Source organism: Rana temporaria, chromosome 2, assembly GCF_905171775.1.
Source record: "Rana temporaria chromosome 2, aRanTem1.1, whole genome shotgun sequence".
Lineage (NCBI taxonomy): Eukaryota > Metazoa > Chordata > Amphibia > Anura > Ranidae > Rana > Rana temporaria.
Genome location: NC_053490.1, coordinates 429,759,406 through 429,766,264, shown reverse-complemented (window position 1 = coordinate 429,766,264; position 6,859 = coordinate 429,759,406). Strand labels below are relative to the sequence as shown.

At 45.8% G+C, this 6,859-nt stretch overlaps 1 pseudogene; it reads left to right on the top strand.

Moving 5' to 3' along the window:
• The first annotated feature begins 6,266 nt into the window (after positions 1–6,266).
• LOC120929914 lies at positions 6,267–6,361 on the top strand (annotated as a pseudogene).
• The last annotated feature ends 498 nt before the right edge of the window (positions 6,362–6,859 follow it).

Below are 6,859 nucleotides of genomic sequence, written 5' to 3'. Positions count from 1 at the left end.
GCGGAGTTCCGTCGAATAAAAAAACAAGAAGAAAAGTCAGCAGCTACAAATACTGCAGCTACTGACTTTTAATATATGGACACTTACCTGTCCAGGGCGCCCGCGATGTCAGCACCCGACGCCGATCTCTCCCTTGGCTCTCGGGTGGAGGCGCCGCTATCTTCGTTAAGGGAATCAGGAAGTGAAGCCTTGCGGCTTCACTTCCTGGTTTCCTACTGCGTATGCGCGAGTCGCTCTGCGCAATCCCACTGGTCCCTGCTGTCTTTTGTGACCTGTGTTTCTACCAGAAGACAGCGGGGGGACGGAGGAGGCGCCGGACGTGGCGTAGGTCACCGTGGTGACCTATGCCCAGAAGTGGGAGCAAATACCTGGATTACACAGTTATTTGCTCCCTGTTCCCCCCTGAAAGGTGCAAAATGTGACACCGGAGAGGGGGGAGGAATCCGAAAAGCGGAAGTTCCATTTTTGGGTGGAACTCCGCTTTAAAGCGGGAGTTCACCCTAAAACATCTACATACCGTTACATCCAGCATACTGCTGACATCAACAGTATGCTGTATTTTTTTTTTTTTTTCGCTGTACTTACGTTTTTTCGTTGTTTTCACCCGGCTTCCGGGTTCTCGCTCCCCTGGGGAGAAGGCGTTCCTAAGACGACGCATAGATGATTGACGTGCGGGTAAAGTGCGTCATCGGCTTCCGAGAATATCCGAGGGGGACTCTGCACTTTACGGCGCCTGCGCAGTCAGCTCTACACGGCAGGCGCCGTATAGCGCCGTAAAGAGCCGAGCCCCCGTCGGATAGTTTCGGAAGGCGATGACGCGCTTTACCCGCACGTCAATCGTCTCCTGGGAGGATGAATGCTCACTCCTAGGAGACATTGCGCAGAGCTCCCCGTCTGGGAAAAGGAGCGACACGCCCACTCCCCGCAAGGAAGAAGACCCGGAAGTGAGGCTGAAGACAGGTAAGTGTCCACCTTTAAAAAAAATGACAACGCTACAAGCCTTTATTAAGGCTGGAGATTGGTTAAATAAAAAGTTTATTTTGAGGGTGAACCTCCGCTTTAAGATCGTCCTTTTGTATGAAATTCTACCCATCTATGGCCAATTTTACTGTAGATTTTCCAATCTATCGATCTAGAGAAAGGTACAACCCGAAGAAGAAAATCCCTTGAGTTTACCGTTATTTTTTCAATCCAGTAATTTGAAGAAGGAAGAAATCTTTCATTCTCACATCCCTTATGAGTAAACAGAGATAATATTTCATGTAAAACTGAACCTTCATCAAAGTAAAATTTTGGAAATTATGTTTATTTATTAGCTATGGTTAGAGCTGCTGGCACCTGATCTTTTATCTGGAATGTGTGGGACTTGGAGCTCTATAATAGATTACATTTTTCTTAGCTTGAATCATCATGACTAACGCAACATGTGAAAGTGAGATTTTGTGCATTCAGGTGCTTTGCCCATGTAGGGTAAAACTGCATATTTGTTTTAATGCCCCCTTCCCCAACAGCACATACTCACCTTTTCTTCGCTCTCCCGCTACTCTGTCAGCCTATGGGAGTGAGGAGAGGCAGCATTGGCAATGCAGCAGCTAAAGAAATTCAGAGTTTACACAAGCCTGAGGTCTGTTTCACCACACCATGTGAAATTATACAAGATTATCATAGATCAAAGCTAAGATGCCTGTCTGTCATCTTATATCAATTTTAACCCTTTTCACAGACATCAGTTAAAATGTGACACAACTAGGTGCAGTTACCCAGACTTTTTATAAACTGGTGCAGCTTCTAAATGTTACTACTTGTTTTGTGCATTGCCATTTTTAATCAACAGGGGGCAGCAGCATTTACATTCGTTCGGAGTTATACATTGCTGATCTCCAGCCTTTGGTAGATAGAAAAGTATCTCATTTTGGTGGCTTGACAAAAGAAAGATTTAATGCTTTATATGTCATATTGCAACCATAAAGAATGATCATTTTTATCTAGAAGGAAGTCAAATAAATAGCAATGACATTGAGCATGAGGGATGAGAAAAAAATTGATTTGGGCTTTAAGAATACATACATAAATAGATTTTAGTGATAGAGTTTAGCATCGCTTTAAGCAATGTATAACAAATCTGAGAAGAATTGTTTTCAAATAAGGATATCTTACATTAATTGTAAAGTCTTGTTTTATTTATTTTTTTAAATAACAAACATATTATACTTCCCTCCTCTGTACAGTTGATTTTGCACAAAGCAGCCTGGATCCTCCTCTTCTCGGGTCCCTCTTTGGTGCTCCTGGCCCCTCCCTCCTATCAAGTGCCCCCTCAGCCCACAGCTCTCTATGGGGGCACCCAAGCCAAGTCAGTGCTCTGTGTATCTATTCAGACACGGATGCCCCGCTCTAGCCCCGCCCCCTCTCTTCCCTGTTTGGCTGACTGACTTGACAGTCGAACGAGCCAATGGTGCCTCGGCCAATCAGGAGGAGTGTCCTGGATGGCTTAGACACTTGTGGACATCTCTGGAGAGAGATGGGGCTCAGTTAAGTAATTAGGGGGGTGCTGGGGGGGCTGCTACACACAGAAGGTTTTTTATCTAAATGCATATAATGCATTAAGTTAAAAAAACATGCTGTCTTTACAACTCATTTAAAGGGGTTGTAAAGGTTAGTTTTTTTATTTTCTAAATAGGTTCCTTTAAGCTAGTGCATTGTTGGTTCACTTACCTTTTCCTTTGATTTCCCTTCTAATAGGTAGATTCACAAAGAGTTAGGCCGGATTATCTACAGATAAGCCGACCTAACTCTGAATCTAAGCCGACCTATGTTTAAGTGTATTCTCTAACAGAGATACACTTACACATATCTAAGATAGGACGGCTTGCGCCGTCCTATCTTAGATTGCAATGTTTTGGCTTACCGCTAGGTGGCGCTTCCATTGCGGCCCGGCGTAGATTATGTAAATGAGCATTTACGACGATTCCCGAACGAACGCGAGCCCGCCGCAGTCGATTAACGTCGTTTCCGTAAGCGATAGGCCGCCTAAAGTTATTCCACCTATGAGGTGGAATAACAATGTTAAGTATGGCCGCCGTTCCCGCCGCGAGGTTCGGATTTTTTACGTCGTTTGCGCAAGTCGTCCGCGAATCGGGATTTACGTCGTTTATGTACGCGTCGAAATCAATAGGCCCGTAAGGCCTACTTAGCCGCAATGCGCACTGGGAAATGTAGTCGCCCGGCGCATGCGCAGTGTCAAAAAACGTCAAAAAACGTGAGGTCAAGCCTCATTTCCATACAACACGCCCCCCTCCAAGTCATTTGAATTAGGCGCGCTTACGCCCGCTCGTTTTAGGCTACGCCGCCGAAAATTAGCAGGTAAGTGGTTTAAGAATCACTACTAGCCTAACTAATTTACGGCGGTGTAGCCTAAAAAGACTAGGCTAGGCCGCCCTAAAGTTAGGTGCCCCGACGTGAATCTACCTAAATATGTTTGTTTTCTTTATCTGAATTTCTCACTTCCTGTTCCTCCTCAGTAAGCTGTTCTGGCTGACTAAACACCGCTTGGATGATGGTGTGAAGTCTACTGAGAAGAAACAGGAAGTGAGAAATTCAGACAAAGAAAAAAAACATTTAGAGGGGAAATCGAAGGAAAAGGTAAGTGAACCAACAATGCACTAGCTTAAAAGGAACCTATTTAGAAAATAAAAAACTAACCTTTACAACCCCTTTAAGCCTTTTTTTACATCTCGATTTTAATGAGAATATGGAGTCCCTCTTTTAGAAATACTGTACACACAAGATACAAACATAACAATTATACAATGCATTACTCATAACAAGGTTATCTACAGGATGGCAACGAGAGTCAATAACAGTGAAACTGAAAATTTCTCTCTCTGTATTCTCATCATTTCCTTCCATCAACATTGATCTATTTTCACACAGACTCGGAAGATGACACACAATTCCCTACGCTACGCCCTTTTCTCAGGTGTCGCATGACACCGCATTCCTCAGTAGGTCATCTGTCACATGACGTCGATGTAATTCTATTACAACCTCGCCCTAAGGTGAAGTTTCTGTCTCTCTATTGGTTTCTATCTTCGTCTTCAAGCCATATTCGGTCTGAAGGCTGAATGTTTCCAATTGCTGCGTGGAATACAATATAGACTAGTCTCAGCTACATATGTATTAGTATCGGCAAGGATTCGTTATCTTTTGGAACAGGTGGAGAAAATTGAGCATATACTGTAAGGTGAAATTAGCAGTTGTCTATAAATAGAGACGAGGGTGTGAAAAAAGAGAAGCCAATTATTTTATTTTCATCTAAAAAGATTTCTAAATCTTTCAATTGCTCAGTATGTGCCTGCTTTAAATGTTCAGTAAAAATTCAGCGGCCTTGAAAAAAAACAACCACTGGGGGGAAACCTTCCTGTGACTACCTAATACTATCTGTAATGCTAGTGTAGCGCCCCCTTACTTTCAATATGGGCACTACGCTAAAGTTAGTGGGGAATGGGAGAGTTATTTTGCTCCCATTCACAATTTATTTAAATTGGGACTTCTGTTATTCCAGAAATGTCCACTGGGTCAGTCTGTGCTCCAGGGATGCGTTACCATCCCTGGCCAGCAGTTGGCACCAGTGGGGTTCTGGCAGAGTACGTTTCTCCAGCAGCCAATCAGAGGAGCTTTTTCCCTCATGGGGCGTGCTGGAGAGGAGTATATCTGTGACAGGTGTCATGTGTTCTAAAATCTTTATGGGGTCCCCGTTCCTGGTGCGGCATCCACCTTCAGGGTGCGCGCATCCATGGACCCCGCCGGCGTGGCCCACCTGGCCAAAACTGCAGGCTACACAAACCCTCATCCGGAGGTACAAGGGGACCCCAGTGTCTTGCTGGGTTCCCGGTTCTATTGAAAGGATCCCAGGCTGGGTGCCGTACGATTGGGGAGTCGGTTTGTGGAGGACCCGGAGGCAGGTTGTCCAACAGAGCCTGAACAAACCAATTGGGGATCCGCTGACCTGAGTACTGACAGGTATGTTTGCTGTCATCTGGTGACCGATGCAGAAATCTACTGGGAGGATTCGCCCCACTTATCTACCTAGCTCAGTTATTGTACTTGGCCTGTGGCAGAGGCGCTAGATCCAGGCCTGTGAGACAGGCCTGTTTCCTCCCAGAAATCCTAAGTGACATCTCGGCTGCCAGGCTTATGAAAAGGGGTCTGTCCGGGGGCACTTTACCCACTCAGTTGGAGTGGCGACGAATTACAAATTGGTACTATACAGAGCAGTACTGACTGCTCCATTTAATATCCAGGCCTGATACTGCAAGGTTCTCTCTCTCTTTCTTCATCAACCTTGTCCTTCCCAATTTATGTTGATGTTGGCTGTGTTGGCCTGGAAAATAAAGCACTGGAAAACCCTTTATTTACTGTCTGGACCTTCGCTCACTGTTTGTCTCTACAACTGCACCCCTGGGCCATATCAAGGAAACTCAGAATGCCGATCCCAAAAACAAACCAGCGGCTCCTGAGGGGGTAGCGCTACACTAGTAAATAAAAATGTGCACAATATACACAAACATAGGCATGTACACAGGGTATGCCAGGTGTGCCTAGGCACACCCTAAAATCTGCGTGCAGTGCCGATTCCCCCTACTGCCTGGCATTCCCTGTGCCCAAGCACTTTAGGGTTCCATCCTATCCTATCTGGCTGCTGTTTTTACTATGCTTCAGTTTGTGACGCGTCAGAATTTGTTCTGATTTTTTGCTGTGGCATGTTATTTTTGTGACCAGTTTTATTAAAAGGAACGTTTTTGGAGTGCGGTTGTCCCAGCTTCTTCTCTTCAACTTTGCATTTTCATTGCATTGCCTGCACCCATGGTTCGGATTCAGTGAGACAAGTTCTCTGGTTCATCTGAGCGGTTATCTTTTCTCTTATCTTAGAAAGGGGTGTGGCCTTGACAGAAAGGGGGTGGGTCATATTTAAATTAGTGGGTGCACGAGTTTAGTTAGGCCTAGGGCAGCACAAATCCTAAATACACCACTGATCACAGAGCTCATTTAGCAGAGTTTTTCTCTCCCACCCTGGTGATATTTTAGGGGCTTGTGTAGATGTTCAAATGTGGTACACTTTTCAAAGCATTCAAAGCTTATATTTGAGATGTGTCCAAGTTCCTTCTAAGTTGCTTTTGCATTTTAATTGATCTATGTGGGAAGAAAAGCTGGTTTGATGCAAACAAATGACTGTCCAGTATATACAAACAATAATTTAGAAACGCATTATCGCTTCTCGGCCTTTTGGCTAAGATCAAGTTTAGTATCTGTTCTTATCAGTTGCTGATAGGTGGTGCTATGCTGACTGTCCCCAGTACCCTGTGAGAGGGGGAACGGGATGGCAGTCGGCGGACGCTAAGCCTGTTGGCGTGGAGGTGAAAGCCTTCTGATCGGGACAGAGAGGCATGAGGTCGAAGCCAGGAGGCCGGGTCCCTGGCCTTTGGCCTGGATCTGGTGGTATCTGCCCCAGTCAGTTGTTCGGGAGAGAACCCTTGCTCCTCCTTTTACCGGGAGGAGCGGGTAGTATTTCCCGAATGTGATTAGGTGGGAGAGTTAGGGGTTGTGGGTAGTAGCCTGCTTAGGTGGGCTCTCCCCGACCTCTTCTCCTACCTTTCTGGCTGGGAAGGGTGCTGCCGGTCCGGATCGGGGGTCAGGGACCGTTGAAAAGCCTGTGGAGATAGCGCCCCTGGAGTGGCAGTCCAGGGATGCCATACATTGCACGAGTGTTTGAAAGGGGCACTTATCGTGTGGCACCTTAGGTCACTGATCTCCACACACACTTTTTAGCACCTGCCTCTAGGGCCAGGCCTTTTGGCTAGGA